The 19,918-nt window shown below is 35.8% G+C and overlaps 1 pseudogene; it reads left to right on the forward strand.

Annotated features, from left to right (window-relative positions):
* Positions 1-3,321: 3,321 nt before the first annotated feature.
* Positions 3,322-7,165, forward strand: LOC141499382 (transmembrane protein 14A pseudogene; annotated as a pseudogene).
* Positions 7,166-19,918: the final 12,753 nt, after the last annotated feature.

A 19,918-nucleotide genomic window follows, 5' to 3' on the forward strand; every position in this document is an offset into this window, starting at 1 on the left:
TGGTACTACACAATTATAGTCTGAAACATAGATCTTGACTTTTGTCTTGAATCTTGTTGTAAATTTATGATTTTTATTCTGATTCATTACTGTTTCTAGTTTTTCCACTCTGACTTGTCCACCACTTCTTGGTATTTAAGAGATTTCTTCACAAACTCAAGCTTCATGTCCATTGAAACATGCACATTTTTCTTCCCTCCTTTTCCATGGACAGGAGGGTATTCAGACATGCAAATGCTGTTCAGATATATAATTAATACCCTGATTCTCATTACATATGCTAGATATCTAATGCTCATACTTTGTGAATTGAATTTAGTTGAATAGTATTAGTGATAAATTTGTGTTTATATGCTAATATCTTTTATATGCTAATATTTTTTTCTGAAATCAGGGACAGATGTCCCCAGTTGGAAATTCATTCTGTGGTCCTAAAACACTTCTACTAGCTTATTCTGGAATAGAACTAACCTTATTGTTCTCTATTTCATAGTGAAGAGGGGAGAAAATGGGCTTCAGGAAAGGGGACTTAAAGATCAGGTTTGTTTAGGGATGAAGAACTTAACCTATCTCTCAGATTCAGGGAGGTAAGAAAGGCTTAGATTTTAATTCACAGGTTTCTTGAAAGTTTACAGTTTACTACATAAAGTTCACAAGTGACTACAAGTCTTACAAGTTAAGTTCTTTGGAGAAGCAGCAAGAAATTAACTTTCTTAAAGGCTAGGCTGATTAGCAAGGTAAAACAGGCTAAAGTACTTAAAAAAGGAAAAGGAAAGAAAAGGAGCTTAAATCAATAGATTTAGTCACATGGAACTGGGGCCATATGGGTAGTTACAAATGGGAAAAGGAGCTGTCAAAAGGGAAAAAAGGAAGGAAGAGAAGAGAAGAGAAGAAAACTTAGATCAACATAGATCCCACCACATGGGGCTGGGCCCATGTTCCAGAAACATGGACTAGACCATGTGGGTACAGCTTAAGAGAGAAAAAGAGTTCTAGCCCAGCTGGCGCCTAGAGGAGAAGGAGATTCTGCTGCAGCAGATATTTTGCTCATGCATTTCCTTGATGGATGGCACAAGTATGGTGTTTGAAGAGTAGTTAAGCACCTGCCTCTAAGGACTCTCCAATGTGCATGCCACAGGTACATGCCCAAGGAGTGGCTCAGACATCACTCATTACAAATGAGCAGCCGTTATGTACTGCACCTTCTCCTGTCACAAAAGGCCTGACCAAAAGTCCAGTATGGCTTAGGCAGTGGAGATTGCAAAGAGCCAACACGGAATGGAGAACACCCTCTACTGGACAGAAAAGTTTCAAAAAGATTACTTTTTTCTGTTTCCAGAATTCTCCTGCTTCATAAGAACTTAGAAAATCAATTAAAATATCAATTAAATGTTATTTAATAATCATCACTGAAATGTCTGGTGATAATCATAATTATATTACTAAAATGGAAGGGTATACTGTTTTCAAAAGAAATACATAATAAAAGGAAAGGGAGGATAGTACTATATGTCATAAAGGTTCATTTTTTTCTATAATATGCTTTGAATTTGAAGGAGTTAAAAGTATTTGAAAGAGAGAGAGGAAAAGATATTATATCATTATGTTAGAATATACTGCCTATTGCCTGCTTGGCCAGGCAGAGGATTTAGGTGATATTTCCTAATGTGTAAACCTTAAAAATATAGGATTAAAATAAAAAGACAGAAAATATAGCTTAGACATGAAACTTTATTTTCTGGGATTTTCCTTGAGCCTATAGGTGGAGACCCTCTGGTCAAATGACTCCTTGAACCAAGAGAGAAGGGAGTATTTATTGAAAAACAGGATGGGGGAAAACATTAACCTCCTTGGAGGCCTGTCTGTGAAGGTTGCAGAATATTAAGTTACCCAATTGCTCTTCAAAGACCTTATATAATACTATCTGATGACTTATTGTCTTTTCTTGGACTTAAAGCATCATGATGGCAGGATTAATCTTCCAGCTTCCTGATCATTTATCTTCCTGGGTTTGAATTAATATAGGGGAAGATATTCATGGCCCTTGACTTCTTACCTATTGGCAAAGGTAAAAAAAATTGGTAAAGCAAAGGCTGAGTAGTCATAAAAAAGAAATCAGATTTTTTTTAAACCAGGAATATAATTGGAGAAACTTATACTTTTGACACTTGAAATGCAAAAATCTATAAAGAGGCTAGATAATATCCTACAGCTTCTGATTCAGGAGTCCTTGAGATAATAAGAAAGTACTTGGAAGTTATCATTGAGTATGCCATTTTGTTTGACCTCGTGATACAGGGGCATTACTACTTAAACCCTTTGCTATTCTCGTTGCCTAAAACTTTGGTTAGGTCACAGTCCATCTTGGTACATGAAACTTCCTGGGTGTCACATATAACCTGGAGAACCACAAACAGATGCACTACCGTGGGAAAGTCACCTTGGAATAATAGAGGCTATTAATTTTGTAAGTGTATGTCCCCTTTATATTGTCATTAAACAATAAGACAGGAAAGATTTTCAGGTCCAAGTAAAGTATTTCATAGCTTAAATGTATGCGTAAAGGCTCTCAGAGACAATGAACTTGCCCCCATGGCCCAGAATCCCTTGTTACCTCTGTCTTCAGCCATTTATTTCTATAAGGTCCAAAAGGAATCTGGGAAGTGTAAATGATAGTCACCCTATGGCAGGGTAAGACATGATGATTTTTGTCCATTTTTGAAGAAGACCATGACATCAGGGAGTTGCTGCCCTGACAAACACATGAATTGGATTTGAGGGAGGGGGCTGTGCTTAAGTCACCAGTCTCACTTTCTCCTCCAGAGCCATTTGGATCCAGTGACCTTATATGAATCAGAATGACTGGAGATGGCCCTGGGAACTTGCCCAAGGTCACATAGTAGGTGTCAGGTATCTAAAGTCTGATTTTAATTTTGTCCTCTAACTCCAAAGGCCAGTGTTCTATTCATTGTGCCATCTAATTGCCATCAGGGTAAGGCAACTTAGAGAAGGAACCCACTTCTGAATCAGCAAGAATTGTCATGTGGGAGGGGCTCTGCCTCTCTTACTCCTTATCTATTGATGGTAAACCTCTTGAGGCCTTGAGGGGGGAGCAAAACTAGAGAGAATTCTTCCACTACAATACTAAGAGGCTTTTTCCCCTTCTGAAGGAATGCTATAACACTCCTACCTGAAAAGAGTACTCTTAACACTCCAGCTGAAAGGGCACAGGAACACTCAGCTAAGCATCTTGTTTAGGATAGAAACTGAAGAGGGCGCCGGAGGCAGGGTGGCTGCTGAGTGCGAGAGGTGTAACCATGGCTATTGACTGGTTTTGGATATGCTAGCATAGTAGCATTTGGAGGCATTTTGGGATATCATAGCAAAGGAAGCATTGTATCTTTGGTTGCTGGTCTTTCCTTTGGCTTGTTGTCGGGTTATAGAGCTTATCGTGTCTTCCATGACTCCCAGGATATCAAAATATCACTATTGACTACCTTTTTTCTGACCGTTATGATGGAAATGAGGTTCAAGAGATCCAAGAAACTAATGCCAGCAGGAATTATAGCTGGCCTAAGCCTCTTGATGATCTTGAGACTCGTCTTGATGGTCCCATGAAAAGCTTCAGCTATCAAGGACGTATTTTCATCCTTCTGCTACAACAGACTAAATATATTCTATATACTTGAAAGATAAGTTTCAATGAGAAATGTCAAGCATCTGTAAGGAAAAAAATAACTAACAAATTGACACTTCTTCTATTAACATTAGTTTGAAAGCTTCTTTTTTTTTAAACCAAACATTTTTTTCAACTATTTCCTAATTGACAATCAGCATTTCCTAAAGGGTACTTGATGAATCATGTCTCATCAACCCCCATTTTCCTTCTTTTTTATCATAATAGAAGGTACAAAGCCATTGTCTACTGTTATAAATTTTAAAAGTCTTTCATATTTGTTTACCGAAAACTCCCAACACTGATGTCACCAATCAAAAGTTTACATGAAAATAAAACTTGTCAGATAATAGGATAGAAACTGAACACTACAAGTCACATTTAATTAAAACCATAGTATCTGACAAAATGTTTATTTGTGTTGCTGACAGGTATGTGGAGCAATTGATGGTGGTGGATGGGAAGAGGTAGGAAAAGTAGGCAATGATTTTTGAGTATTCTTTTTTTTTTTTGGCAAGGCAATGAGGTTTAAATGACTTGCCCAAGGAAGGTCACACAGCTAAGTATTAAGTGTCTGAGGCTGCTCTATCCACTGTGCCACTTAGCTGTCTCTAATTTTTGAGTATGTGAATCCTAAAGAGTTCTATACCGTTTTCACTTGGTGATACTGCAACCAGTTCCAGAGGTATCTGTGGTTCTTTTTTTATAAGTGAAAAAAAATCACAAAGCTCTGACTCAGGAGGGTAAAAAAAGACAAAAGATTTTAATTCATTCATTACTAGAAAAAGTTACAAGTTAATCCATACAGTTCTTTAACAAGGTAAAGAAAGTGAGTTTTTTAAGAAGTTAGTTTAAGTGAAGAAAAAACCTGCTGGGTTGTGAGAACATAAAGGACAGCTAAGTATGGGGAAAGGGTGAAGGGGAAAAAAGGAGAAATACATCTGTAAATAAACAGCTGGACTGATTAACTAGTCAGCTAAAATAAACAGTTTGGGGAAGGTGAACAGAATTCTTAAAGGGAATGTAGCCCATCTCTTGTGCAGGGAGGAGTTAGGATTAAGGAGGCCCAAGGACTAAGGAGTAGCTTAATGTATGGCATAAGGTTGTGATTCTGAGCATGTCTTCAGGAGCTAAAAATTAGAGATTAACCTTAAAATTCTTAAATTAAGGTTAGAAAGTTGTAGTATCGTAGCTGCAGGTATCAACTTTGTTGAGAATTAAGGTCTTTGTTAATTCAATGTAGCCTTAAGTAATTTATGATGTAAAAGTAGGAAAGCCTGGTGAGTTTTCCCAAAACTGTTTCACTAATGCGTTGTAGATCAGTCAACAAGTATGAGTTAGTGCTGGCACTGTCAGTCTAAATACAGTCTATGATTTCATATATGTGATCCTTCTACTGTGGACAAAACAGATCCCTACCTCAATCTGATTTAGACGGTCTTATGAGTTGCTATGGCCAACCTTTTGGGGATGTTCATAAGATCTGGATTTAGATCAGGAAAGGATCTTAGAAAGCATCCAGTCCAATACTCTTATTTTTAAGATGAGAAAACTAAGGAATGGAGGAATTAAGTGACTTATACAAAATCATAGCTATTAAACAGAAGAGATAGAATTTGAATATAGAACATTTGACTCCAAATCCTGTATTTTTTCTAATGTGCTGCACTGACTTTGATGGGGAGAGCTGCTGAGCTGGAACAAGTATACATAGAGGAGGTATTTATGGGAGGAACATAATTTGAAGGGCATTGAGGGATTGATTCTCAAAATATATGAAACAGAAGATGATAAATGCTTGAAAAACATTAAGAAGGTATAAATGATGGAAATATGTTTAATATGACTGTATTTGTATAACCTATATGAGATTACTTGTCCCAGGGAGAATGGAGAGAAGGGAGGGAGTTAGAAAACTGTAACTCAAATTTTTACAAAAAAATGAATGTTGGAAATTATCTTTACATGTAATGGAAAAAAATAAAATAAAAATGTATAAATGAAGGGGACCTAGAAGTACCTGGTGTCAAACTATGCTACAAAGCAATAATCATTAAAACTATTTTGTTCTTGTTAGAAAATAGGAAAAGTTGAAGACTGGAACAGATTAAGTATACAAAACCTAGAAACAACTGAATATAGGAATGTTTAGTAAACTCAGGAACATTTATTACTGGGGAAAAGATCCCTTATCTGACAGAAACTGCCGAGAAAACTGGAAAGCACAGTGGCAGAAATTAGCTTTAGACTAACAGTTCACACCATTTATCAGAGTAAGTTGCAATTGTATATGTGATCTAAATATGAAAAGTCATATTATGAACAAATTACAGGAGAAAGGAATAAGATGTATTTTACTACTATGAATAAAGAGAGTTTCTTCACTGAAGAGGGGATACTGATAAAGATAAAAGATAAAGGATAAAATGGACAATTTTGATTATGTAAAATAAAAAAGCTTTACCCATATAAAATTCAGTTAGATTTAGAAAGGAGACTGTGAAGTGGAGAAAAAATTATCGCAGTAAATTTCTTGGATAAAGGTCTTTTATTTAAACTATATATATATATATATATATATATATATATATATATATACACACACACACACACACACATAAATCTGCATATGAACACATTTCACACACACACACACACACACACACACACACACGTATGTGTGTGTGCACAAGAGCCATTCCCAATAGACAAATGGGAAAAGGATATAAACAGTCACTTTTCAAAAAAAGAAATGCAACTTTCAACAATCATTAAAAAAATTTCAGATTACTAGTAATAAGAGAAATATGAATTAACTGAGACACTAATGCATTGATGGTAGAACTGTGAACTCATTCAGCCTTTCTGGAGAGCAATTTGGAATTATGCCCAAAGGGCAACAAAAATGTGCATACCCTTTGATCCAGCAATACCACTACTGGGCCCATACCCTGAACAGATTATGAAAAAGGATAAAAACATCACTTGAACAAAAATATTCATAGCAGTCCTGTTTGTGGTGGCAAAGAATTGGAAATTAAGTGAATGTCCTTCAATTGGGGAATGGCTTAACAAATTGTGGTATATGTATGTCATGGAACATTATTGTTCTATTAGATGGATAGTAATTCAGGGAAGCCTGGAAGGATTTGCATGAACTGATGCTGAGTGAGATGAGCAGAACCAGAAGAATATTGTATACCCTAACAGCAACATGGGGGTGATGATTAACCTTGAAGAACTCACTCATTCCATCAGTGCAACAACCAGGGACAATTTTGGGGTATCTGCAATGAAGAATACCATCTATATCCAGGGAAAGAATTGTGGAGTTTGAACAAAGACCAAAGACTATTACCTTCAATTTAGGGGAAAAAGTTCTCTTGTTATGTAGTTTTGCTATCTCTTATACTTCATTTTTCTTCTTTAAGGATATGATTTCTCTCTCATCACATTCAACTTAGATCAATGTATAGCATAGAAACAATGTAAAGACTAACAGACTGCCTTCTGTGGGGGGTGGGGGGAGGGAAGCAAGAATGGGGGGAAATTGTAAAACTCAAAATAAATAAAATCTTTCTTTAAAAAAATAAATATGAATTAAAATAACCTTGAGGTTCTTCCTCATGTGTATCAGATTGTCAGATGACAGAGTAGAGGAATAATAGTTCTAAAAGAGCCTGTGTGAAACAGACCTCTTAATGCATGGTTGGTGGAGCTTTCAATTGTTCCAGTCATTCTGAAAAGTAATATGTAGTTACCACTCATTCTGCCAAATTTCCAGATTCTGCATACCTTTGGAATCAGTGCTAAGTCCTCAGAGAAGTCAGAGATAGATGGAAAAGATTACTAATGTTAGAAAAAAATATTTAGAGCAGCATTTTTTGTTGTAGTAAAGACCTGGAGCCAAAGTGAGTAGCCATCAATTGGGAAATGGCTGAATAAGTTATAGGAATAGAATGTAATATTATACCATAAAAAATGATGAATGAAAAACCTGGGGAGAGATCTATGAATTAATGGAGAGTGAAAATTTATACAATGACTACAGTAACTTCAGGGAAATAACTGAAGCATTTAAGAACTCTAATGATAATACTAACAGTAAGATAAGCTTACATTTAAATAGCTCTTTAAAGTTTACAAAGCTCCTTATGTTATCTTAACTTGATTCCCTCAACAATTCTATATGGTAGATGCTCTTATTAGCCTCATTTTGAAGATAACTAAACCAAGGTGTGGGGAGGTGGTGACTTGTCCAAGTTCACACAGCTAAGTAATATTTAAGTCAAAATTTTATTTTAACTCCTGATTTTCTGATTCCAAACCCAGCACATTATTTACCATACCACCTTATTTTACTTGGAATAAACAATCGTCTCATGGCAGGGAGATAATGGATATTTGCAGAATGAGACATTTTCAAACATAACCAATGTATTTTGTTGGAGTATACTATTATTGGGAAGGGTTTCCATTTTGGGAGAAGGAGGTTGGATGAGGTAAAGAATTAGTGAATGGTGACTTTGGTAGAAAAAAGGAATAAAAACATCAATGAAAACATTAAAAAACAGAAGGGAACAAAAGGATAAAGGGACACCAAGTCTAGGGCAGTTTTACTGTGTCAAATTTAGAATTCAGTTTTACATAATGACCTGTTTCTTTATATATTTGAAATGTTCATGTTTGTTGGAAATAAAAAGAAAAATTTAAAAGTCATAGAATTACATAAAAGAATCAAATAGATGGGGCGGCTAGGTGGCGTAGTGGATAAAGCACTGGCCTTGGAGTCGAGTACCTGGGTTCAAATCCAGTCTCAGACATTTAATAATTACCTAACTCTGTGGCCTTGGGCAAGCCACTTAACCCCATTGCCTTGCAAAATCCTAAAAAAAAAAAAATCAAATAGATGTTAGTAACTTCAAAATTATATAGCTATTTTTGCCACAACTGATAAATCAAGAAAATTCTAAAAGACAAGATGGAAAAATGCTACTCACATTCAGAGGAAGAACTAATGGAGTTTGAATGCATATAGAAGCATGCTATTTTCACTTTATTTTTTAAAAAATTAATTTTTGGTCTGTTTCTTCTTTTACAACATGACTGATGTGGAAACACATAATTTATATTAAATTGCTTATCCTTAAGGAAAGAAGTATGAAAATTTGAAACTCAAATTTTTTTAAAAATGAATATTAAGGGGTAGGTAGGTGGCACAGTGGATAGAGCACCAGACCTGGGGTCAGGAGTACCTGAGTTCAAATCTGACCTCAGACATTTGATAATTACCTAGCTGTGTGGCGTTGGACAAGCCACTTAGCCCCATTGCCTTGCAAAAAAAAAAAATTAACTGGAAAGAAATACTATTTAATATAAAGACTGTTGGATCTGGAATATCACTTCTGAGAGCACAATTACATTTGACTTGTAGTAGAGCCCATGTTTATATTATACTTTAATATAAGTACTTCTTGCAAGTACTTTTTTCTAATAATCCTTTAAAGAGGGTCGTACAATCATTATTTTCTTTTTACAGAGGAAAACTGAAGCTCTGACGACTTGCCCAAGGTCATGGAGCTAGTGTCAGTAGACTTTGAATTAACATAGCTTAAGTTCAACTCTTTCTTGACTATCTCAACTCTTTCTTGACTATCTTGCACTACCTTTATCTGAGCTTGGTGGAACTAGCCAGAGTTTGTGCCCTCTTGGCCTAGTCTTTGAATACTCAGATTCACCTCCACACTGAAGGAAGGTAAGACAGTATAGAGGAGAACATCAGTGTCTTTAGGGGTAAGCAAAAGAGCAACATTTGATATGTATCTGCATTAGGTGAAATAAAGGAGCAGTTTTTACATTTTAACATCCCAATTTGAGCTATGGCTGTTCTCTATTAAATGTCTAAAAAGTAATTTTGGGGGTTGTAAGTTTTAACAGAACTTACAGGTTTAATGAAAAACTACTCAGATGCTTATGGTAAACCCATGGCTGTTTACTCAAAATGGACATGGAGAAAACAGGGCTTCCAGAATGTAATCCCTTGAGGCCTTAGCCTAATAGAGTATTTCATTCTGAAAAAAAAAAATCCCGTGTTTTTGGGAAAAAGTTTCTTTTTCATCAACAGGTTAGGAGTATTCTGCATTAGTCTCTGAGATATGCATGATTACTAAGACTATCAACATTTACTTCTAAGAAATAATAGGAAATGACCAGTTAATATCTTAATAGTGTATATATATATATTTAGGTAGTTTTCTCTTTACTCCATCTTTTTGTTGTTATTAAAGCCCTTTTGATTTGATTTGCAAGGTATCAGCTAAATATAAGGTATACTCTATTCAATATTAGAAACCTGTGATCCCTATATTTAAGCCATAATTCAGAAATCCATATCATATTTCTTAAGTTACCTGTTTGGGAGTGGCTGGGTGGCGCAGTGGATGGAGTGCTGACCCTAGAGTCAGGAGGACCTGGGTTTGGATCCAACCTCAGGCACTTGGTAATTGCCTAGCTGTGTGACCTTGGGTGGGTCACTTGACCCCATTGCCTTACAAGAAACAACAACAACAACAACAAAGTTGTGTTAAATTTTAGCCCACGCTAAAATTGTGAGCATGAAGTGCTAGGTTCTGGTTCTGTGAGATCAATTTTGTCCCTTCCAAATTTGATTTCATTTTATATGGAACATTCTGGAATAAGAAGCTACAGTAGCTGACTTTGCAGTATGTTGTGCAGTCTATACCAATTGGTCATTTCCTATTATTTTCTTAGAGTAAATATAATGTAGGAAGAAGAATAGTCTTGAAATCTAAGGAGACTATTTTAATTTCTTTACAAAATACAATCAAGTATCTAAAAACAATTCTCTGGCCCCAAATTTATATATGGAAGTTTTTTTTTTTGTTTTTTTTTTTAGGTTTTTTGCAAGGCAATGGGGTTAAGTGGCTTGCCCAAGGCCACACAGCTAGGTAGTTATTGTGTGAGACTGGATTTGAACCCAGGTACTCCTGACTCCAGGGCCGGTGCTTTATCCACTGTGCCACCTAGCCACCCCTATATGGAAGTTTTAATATTTTGATCTCAAAGTTAGAGAGGTAGACTGTTAAAAAAAAAACACAAAACAGGGTAGTAAATGGTGGGTTTGGCTAGCACTTCATATTAAGAAGATATACTGGGTAAAAAAAAAAAAAGGGGTGGCTAGGTGGCGCAATGGATAGAGCACCGGCCCTGGAGTCAGGAGTACCTGAGTTCAAATCCGGCCTCAGACACTTAATAATACCTAGCTGTGTGGCCTTGGGCAAGCTACTTAACCCCATTGCCTAGCAAAAACTAAAAAATAAAAAAACTAAAAAAAAAGATATACTGGGGCAGCTAGATGATGTAGTAGATAGAGCACCAACCCTAGAGTCAGGAGGACCTGAGTTCAAATCCAGTCTCAGACACTTCATTACCTAGCTGTGTGACTTTGGGCAAATCACTTAACCCTTACTTACACTTAACACTTACACTTAATAAAATTAAAATAAGATATAACCATATTAAGTGTAACCCCTTGACCTAAAGGACTCTTTTGCATGGGACTATCCTTATTGGTGAAGATTGATTACTCAGTACTTGTGGGTAGAGTTGGTGAGAACTTGAGGAAAAGAGAACTTGATCTTCTGGCTTTCAAGTTTGAGAGAAAAGGGGTTCCACATTCTCTTCAGGTTCTTGAAGGGACAGAATGTAAGAGGAGTTGGCAGTTTTGATCATCACTTTCTATGCTAGAGACTTTGGAGAATTTCTTTTGAATGCTATCTGAGATTCTTTGTCTTTTGGTTAAACTGTTTCCCTCCCAATGGGAGAGTTCATTGTCTGTTGTCCTGTATATATTGTTATGTGAAAATTTTTCTGATTATGTTTTGCTGTCAATTTGTATAAATGAGTTTACTGCTATTTGTTACATGTGTTCAATTATGGAACTGGCATCTGCTAGGAAGGGAGTCAAGTCTTCGTGGCATGTCTTCCCCATTAAAGGAGAATGGTTAGTATTAATAGATGCTGAAAAATTTTTTGACAAAATACAGCATCCATTCCTATGAAAAACACTAGAGAATGTAGGAATAAATGGATTGTTCCTTAGAATAATTATCAGTATCTATCTGAAACCATCAACAAGCATTATATTCAATGAGGAGAGGCTAGAAGAATTCCCAATAAGATCAGGGGTGAAACAAGGGTGCCCATTATCACCACTACTATTCAATATTGTATTAGAAATGTTAGCTTCAGCAATTAGAGAAGAAAAAGAAATTGAAGGAATTAGAATTGGGAAGGAAGAGACAAAACTCTCTTTGCAGATGACATGATGGTCTACCTAGAGAATCCCAAGAAATCATCCAAAAAAACTACTGGAAACAATTAGCAATTTTAGCAAAGTTGCAGATTATAAAATAAACCCTCATAAATCCTCAACTTTTCTATATATGTCTAGCAAGAAACAGCAGGAAGAGCTAGAAACCTCAGACAATATGAAATACCTGGGAGTCTATTTTTTTTGCCAAGTCTGTCTTTGCCAAGACAGACTCAGAAACTTTTTGAAAACAATTATAAAACACTTCTCACACAAATGAAACCAGATTTAAATAACTGGGCAAATATCAACTGCTCATGGATAGGTAGAGCTAATAGAATAAAAAGGACAATTCTACCAAAACTAAACTACCTGTTTAGTGCCCTACCAATCAAAATTCCAAAAAATTACTTTGAGTTAGAAAAAATTGTAAGTAAATTCATATGGAGAAATAAAAAGTCAAGAATTTCCAGGAACTTAATGAAAAAAAAGTGCAAAAGAAGGGGGCTTAGCCCTACCTGATCTAAAATTATAAAGCATCAGTCATCAAAACTGTTTGGTATTGGCTAAGAAATAGAGTGGTGGACCAGTGGAATAGACTAGGTGCAAAAGAAGATGATTATAGTAATCTGCTGTTTGATAAACCCAAAGAGTCCAACTATTGGGATAAAAACTCTCTCTTTGATAAAAACTGCTTGGAAAATTGGAAGTTAGTATGGAAGAAACTTAGATTAGACCAACACCTTGCACCTTTTACCAAGATAAGATCCAAATGGTTACAGGACTTGACAAAAAACAATACTATAAGCAAATTAGAAGATCAAGGACCAGTTTACCTGTCAGATCTATGGAAAGGGGAGCAGTTTATGACTAAGGAAGAGTTGGAGAACATCACCAAAAACCAACTAGATGATTTCGATTATATTAAATTAAAAAGCTTTTGCACAGATAAAACCACTGTAACCAAGATCAAAAGAAATTTAGCAAATTGGGAAACAATCTTTACAACTGATGATTCTGACAAAGGACTCATTTCTAAAATATACAGAGAACTGAGTCATATTTTTAAAACAAAAAGCCATTTCCCAATTGACAAATGATCAAAGGATATGCAAAGGCAATTTACAGATGAGATCAAAGCAATCCATAGTCATATGAAAAAATTGCTCTAAAATAAAGAAATGCAAATTAAAGCTTCTCTGAGGTACCACTTCACACCTCTCAGATTGGGCAATATGACCAGAAAGGATAATGATCATTGTTGGAAGAGTTGTGGGACATCTGGGACACTATTACACTGTTGGTGGAGCTGTGAACTCATCCAACCTTTCTGAAGAGAAATTTGGAGGTATTCCCAAAGGGCAACATAAATGAGCATACCCTTTGACCCAGCAATACCACTACTGGGTCTATACCATGAAGAGATCATGAAAAAGGGTAAAAAAAATCACTTGTACAAAAATATTTATAGTAGCCCTGTTTGTGGTGGCAATGAATCGGAAATCAAGTAAATGTCCTTCAATTGGGGAATGGCTTAGCAAACTGTAGTATATGTATATCATGGAACACTATTGTTCTATTAGAAACCAGGAAGGGGGTGGCTAGGTGGCGTAGTGGATAAAGCACTGTCCCTGGAGTCAGGAGTACCTGGGTTCAAATCTGCTCTCAGACACTTAATAATTACCTAGCTGTGTGGCCTTAGGCAAGCCACTTAACCCTGGTTGCCTTGCAAAAAAACCTAAAAAAAAAAAAGAAACCAGGAGGGACAGGATTTCAGGGAAGCTTGGAGGGATTTGCATGAACTGATGCTGAGTGAGATGAGCAGAACCAGAAAAACACTGTACACCCTAACAGCAACATGAGGGTGATGTTCAACCTTGAAGTACTTGCCCATTCCATCAGTGTAACAATTGGGAACAATTTTGGGCTGTCTGCAGTGGAGAATATCATCTGTATCCAGACAAAGAGCCGTGGAGTTTGAACAAAGTTCAAGGACTATTCCCTTTAATTTAGGAAAAAAACTAGATATCTTATTGTCTGATCTTGTCACCTCTTCCTTAAGGATATGATTTCTCTCTCATCACACTCAATTTGGATCAATGTACAACATGGAAACAAAGTAAAGACTGACAGATTGCTTTATGTGGGGGGGGTGGGGTGGGGGAGGGAAGTAAGATTGGGGGGGAAATTGTAAAACTCAAATAATATCTTTAAATAAAAAAAGGAGAATGGTCAGGAATACAGTTCACATCTAAAATCCATTTTCCCTAGGGGACTAATACTATTTAAAGAATCAAATAGATATAATTGTAGTCCAGTCCTCCCTTCTCACTGATGAGAACAAAGTGGCCAGCCATTTGCTCCAACCTCTCGCTTCTCCTGTCAGGAGTCGGATTCTCCCTTGGAGAAGAATGGAAGGAAATTAGCAATATCTGTTTATTTCTTTGAGCTTCATTTAGATTCTAGACATCCCCATATGCATATACATCACGTTTTATATAAGAAAAGCCAGGAACTAGAGGAGGAAGGAATAATAGAGAATATTTAGGTGAATAATGATGGAAGAAACAGAAATGGTTCTGTCCCTGGATAAGCTAAAAGCACTTGAATAGAAGAAGAAAGAGAAACATTTGGGAAATGGAAGATAAACCTAATAATCACTTAGTATGTATGATAATTTCATTGCCTAGACATCTTTTGGAGCTCTCTTTCTGCCGAAAGAACCTTTACATTGCTTAATGACAATTTCATTCTTCTGAACCTAAAAAAAGGAAATTCTACTCTTATTTTTTACTAACAAGGAAAAATTAGTTGCTTAGGTAGGAATGAGGGGAAACTTGTGGAGAAGTGACTATCTCCTCTTAAGTTTTAGTAGATTGGGCAGTGAACCAGCAGAGTAGATAGAGGGCCAAGCCTAGTGTCAGAGACACTCATCTTCCTGAATTCAAATCTGGCTTTGGACCCTTACTAGTTACTCTGCATAAGTCACCTGACCCCCTTTACTTCAGTTTCCTCATCTGTAAAATGAGCTGGAGAAGGAAATGGCAAACTACTCTAGTATTTTTGCCAAAGAACACCCATATTGGGTCACTAAGAGTCAAAACAGACATTCTCCCATGCAAACTAGATTTTGGTAGAGAAGATTTCAGAGAGTTCAGAGAAAGGATAGCCAAGATCCCATGAGCTAAGATTCTACAAGGGAAGTCAACCCAGGAGGAATAGAGAACTCAAGAACAAAATTCTGAAGTCACAAAGGGAAATAATTCCAATGGAGGAGAAACAGGAATTGTCAAGAGACCATTGTGGATATAGAGAACTCATTGACTCTCACTTAGGTTTTCTTTCAAAGAAAGATATACTTGGAAGATCAAAATGAAGACAGATAACAAAGGTTGAATACAAAACCAGGGCAGGGTCCTGCAAAAATTTCAAGAGTGCTAAAGCTAGAAATGATTTGAGGCTGGCAAAAGAGGCTAAAGATAAAAATAAAACTGCATCTATTTTAGTTTTATTGGGGGTGGGGAGTGGATCAAAGAAGAGACAGGACCACTGGGGCTGAATGGGATGATGACAACAGAAAAGGTAAGACTGTTCACTTCTCATTTTGCTTTTCTTTTCTCCACCAAGGAAAATGATCTTTGGACTGGAAAAGGAAGAACAAGGAAAAAGTAATAGGGAGTTGATAGCAAATAGAAGTTATAAGACAGAGAGAACCTTGTTGAGTTCAAGTCACCCAGTCTAAATGGACTTCAGTAACTAAAAGAACTGTCATGTGATCAGTGAATGACAGTTGAGAAGTCTGGGAGAACTTCAAGGAGGGGTAGAGGGGCTAGAGGAAGGCAAATGTTCCATTTTCAAAAAAGAGAAGACAATTGGGTTATATATATACCATGAGCTGAACTTCTATTCCTGGAGTATTAAGGGAGGGAGAAGGGAATAAGCTTTTATACAGTACCTATTGTGAACTGTGCTAAATGCTTTTTACAAAGCAAATATTTGAGATCCACAACACTGTACAAATGTACCCATTATACAATTGAGGGAGCTGAGCTTATTAAACAGGGATTCAGTAACTTGCTCAGGGTCACAAACTAGTGTCTATGAACATATGTGAACTCAGGTCTTCTAGCTTCCAAGGCCCAGCAACTCTGCTTTAGTGAACGTTTAGAAAAGGAAGCAGTAATAACAAAGACCCAGTTTATCTGAAACAAACATAGGTAGGTTGTATTAAAACTAACCTTACTTCTACTACTGCTACTTTTTTTTTAGTAAATGGTATTTTTTTCCAATTATATTTGTTATTTGTTATTTTTTATTTCTTTTATGTTTTTTTCAAGGCAATGGGGGATTAAGTGGCTTGCCCAAGGCCACATGACTAGGTAATTATTAAGTGTCTGAGACCGGATTTGAACCCAGGTACTCCTGACTCCAAGGCCAGTGCTCTATTCACTGCACCACCTAGCTTCCCCTTCCAATTATATTTAAAGATAGTTTTCAACATTCATTTTTTAAAATAAAATTTTAAGTTCAAAATATTTCTCATCACTTCCCAAGATGGGCATATATACTTATGTGTAATCATGTTTAAATGTATTCCCACATTAGTCATGTTGTGAAAGAGGAAACAGAACAAAAGGGAAAAATTTTGAAAAAAAGTGAAAACAATAGGCTTCAGTCTGCATTCAAACCTCTCATTTTTCTTTCTCTGGATTTGGATAGCATTTTTTTTCTTGATTTTTTTTTTTTTAATTTGTCTTGGATCATTGTATTTCTCAGAAGAGCCAAGTCAATCATAGTCGATCATAGTTAACTGTGTGCAAGGTTCTCCTTGTTCTCTTCACTTTTACTTTTCTTTTGAAAGTGTTACCAAACTGATAGATAAAGGGTATGCCTTAACTGAGGTTTACCTAAATTTTGGCAAAGTATTTAATAAAATATCTCATACTATGCCTGTAGAAATAATGGAGAGATATAGACTGTATGTAGTACAATTAGGTGAGTAACTGGTTAAACAGCAGTATTTAAAGAGTAGTCATTAATGGTTCAATGCTAACTTTCAAAGACATCCCCAGGTGATCTGTTCTTATTCTTGTGTTACTATTCAAATCAGTGACTTGAATAAAGTCATGGACAACAAACTGATTAAATTTTTTTTAAGTTTTTTTTTTGCAAGGCAATGGGTTAAGTGACTTGCCCAAGGCCACACAGCTAGGTAATTATTAAGTATCTGAGGTGGGATTTGAACTCAGGTACTCCTGACTCCAGGGTTGGTGCTCTATTCACTGCGCCACCTAGCCACCTCCAAACTGATTAAATTTTTTGATGACAGAAGGTTCCCTCACTATCTGCCATTAAAAACCAATGAGTCGGCAAAAATTTCAATAAATGTATTGACTTAGAGGTTAAAGTTGAGAATGTAGGGTATTTTTTCATTCATTGAGAGTTTTCTTTTTCTTTGTTCATAAATGAATTATATTCTAAATAGCATCAAGGCTGTGCTGTAGTTCATAATGCAGTATTGACTCAGTAAAAATTCTTGCTGTTTGACATGAGTTTGATGATAACCTTAATGGACTTGCTCATTCCATCAGTGCAACAATCAGGGACAATTTTGGGGTATCTGTGATGGATAAGACCATCTGTATCCAAAGAGAGAATTGTGGAGTTTGAACAAAGACCAAAGACTATTACCTTTAATTAAAAAGAAACCACCTGTTATCTTATTATGTAATCTTGCTTTTATATCTTATTTTTTTTCTTCAGGATATGATTTCTCTCTCAGCACATTCAGTTTAGATCAATGTATATCATGGAAACTGTAAAGACTAACAGACTTGCCTTCTGTGGGGGGTGAGGGAAGCGAGATTTGGGGAAAATTGTAAATTCAAAAATAAATAAATTTATTTTAAACATTAAAAAAAATTCTTGCTGCTTGAAAGAATTCTGCCTACAGGTTTGCGGTAACTTTTCCTTTTGGACATTATTTTGTTTGAGTTTAATAGTATGTACTTATGAATTTCATATTCCTTAATTTTGTTGTGATGATTACATATTGCATTTTTATAGACTACATTTTGAACTTTAGTTAAAATTTATCATGCTAAACAGTTTGGGATCCATTGATTATATAAGACTTTTCCTCCTTATTTGATCTTTTAAATAAGAAAGCAAAATATTTAAGTTGCATTTAGTGTTTAAGATTATAATTACTTTTTTGTAATTTTTCAGCCTACCTTTTATGTTTACTACTTGTGTTACGTAAGTTACCTTATCTTCCCTCAACCTCAGTTTCTTCATGTGTGTCCTTTTTTGAGATCAAGGTTTCCAACTCTGAAGTTCTATGCTTCAGGAGAAAAGATATTTCCTTCACCTTTTTTGGACTTTTTGAGGTCAAAAAATGCATTTATATCTGAGTACTTCTGTACTCTGTAAGACATCATATGGAGAAAGATTAGTATATCTCAACACAATTAGAACTGTGTCTTTATGCATGAGAGGAATGGAGACAAAGCCTTGTTCTATGTATAATCCATTGCTATTCTGCAAATACCAGAGCCATGAGAAAAAAAAAAAACTCAAATATTTTCTAATTACTCACTGGCATTACACTCATCATAGAACAAAGTTCTATGCAAACCTTTTTTTTAGGTTTTTGCAAGGCAAATGGGGTTAAGTGGCTTGCCCAAGGCCACACAGCTAGGTAATTATTAAGTGTCTGAGGCTGGATTTGAACTCAGGAACTCCTGACTTCAGGGCTGCTGCTCTATCCACTGAGCCATCTAGCTGCCCCTATGCAAACCTTTTTTTGAATGAAAAATATAATTAATGTAGCTTCAGTAATTATGTCATCCAAATAATGCTGATTAACCACCTATTATCAATAAATCAACAAGCATTTATTAAGCAATTATCAAGTGCCATTATCAAGTTGTGAGGTCCTTGAGAGCAGGGACTGGAGGCATGGTATTTTTGTTTTTAACTTCTTTTGGATCCCCATCCCTTTGCGTTGGGCCTTGCACAAAATAAGTGCTTAATCAATTTGTCAGGTACTATCCTAGGGATTGGGGTTCTTTATAATTCTTCTCTTTCTGCCAGGGTAATCAGTATTCTTCCAGGATTTACATTTAGAACCTTGGAATCACCCTTCCTTTCCCCTTTATCCCCTTCCCCTCTTACATGTTGGGTAAGATAGATTTTCATACCCAACTCTGTGTGTGTGTGTATCTATACTTATATATATATAACTATATTTATATATTATATCTATATATACATTGTATATCTATATATGTTGTGCTGCTTTTAAGTGGAAAAAAAAATTCCTCTTTTCTTCCTTCCACTTCTTCCTTCTTCCAGTTTATTCCTTTCTTACCTATTCATTTTTTTGAGATCATCCCAAAATTTCTTGTCATCTTTCTATGTAGATTCCCAAGTATCCAAATAATGAAAAAGTCCTTAGGAGTTAAATGTATCATCTTCCCATATGGGATTGAGAACAGTTTAATTTTATTGAGTCTCAAATGATTACTCATTTTACCTTTTTTATACTTCTTTTGAGTCAGGTTTGAATATCAAATTTTCTGAATAGAAGTGAGTTTAATAACACTGGTCTTTTCATCAGGAATACTTGAAAGTCCTCTGCTTCATTAAATACTTATTTTTAAGTTAATTTGAAGTAACAAATACTTAAGTGAAGAATTAGACTCAGTTTTTCAGGGTGCATTATTCTTGGTTGTAATTCTAGCTCCTTTGCCTTCTGTAATATCATTTTTCAAGTCTTTTGATCCTTTAAGATGGAAGATGCTAAATCTTGTGTGATCTAGCTCTGGGCATCCTTTTTCATTGGAGGTTTGAGGAACTCTTCCTTTTGCCTTCCAATTAGAGGGACGGAAGAAGGAGCCCCAGGGCAG

This window comes from Macrotis lagotis, chromosome X, assembly GCF_037893015.1.
Source record: "Macrotis lagotis isolate mMagLag1 chromosome X, bilby.v1.9.chrom.fasta, whole genome shotgun sequence".
NCBI classification, from domain to species: domain Eukaryota; kingdom Metazoa; phylum Chordata; class Mammalia; order Peramelemorphia; family Peramelidae; genus Macrotis; species Macrotis lagotis.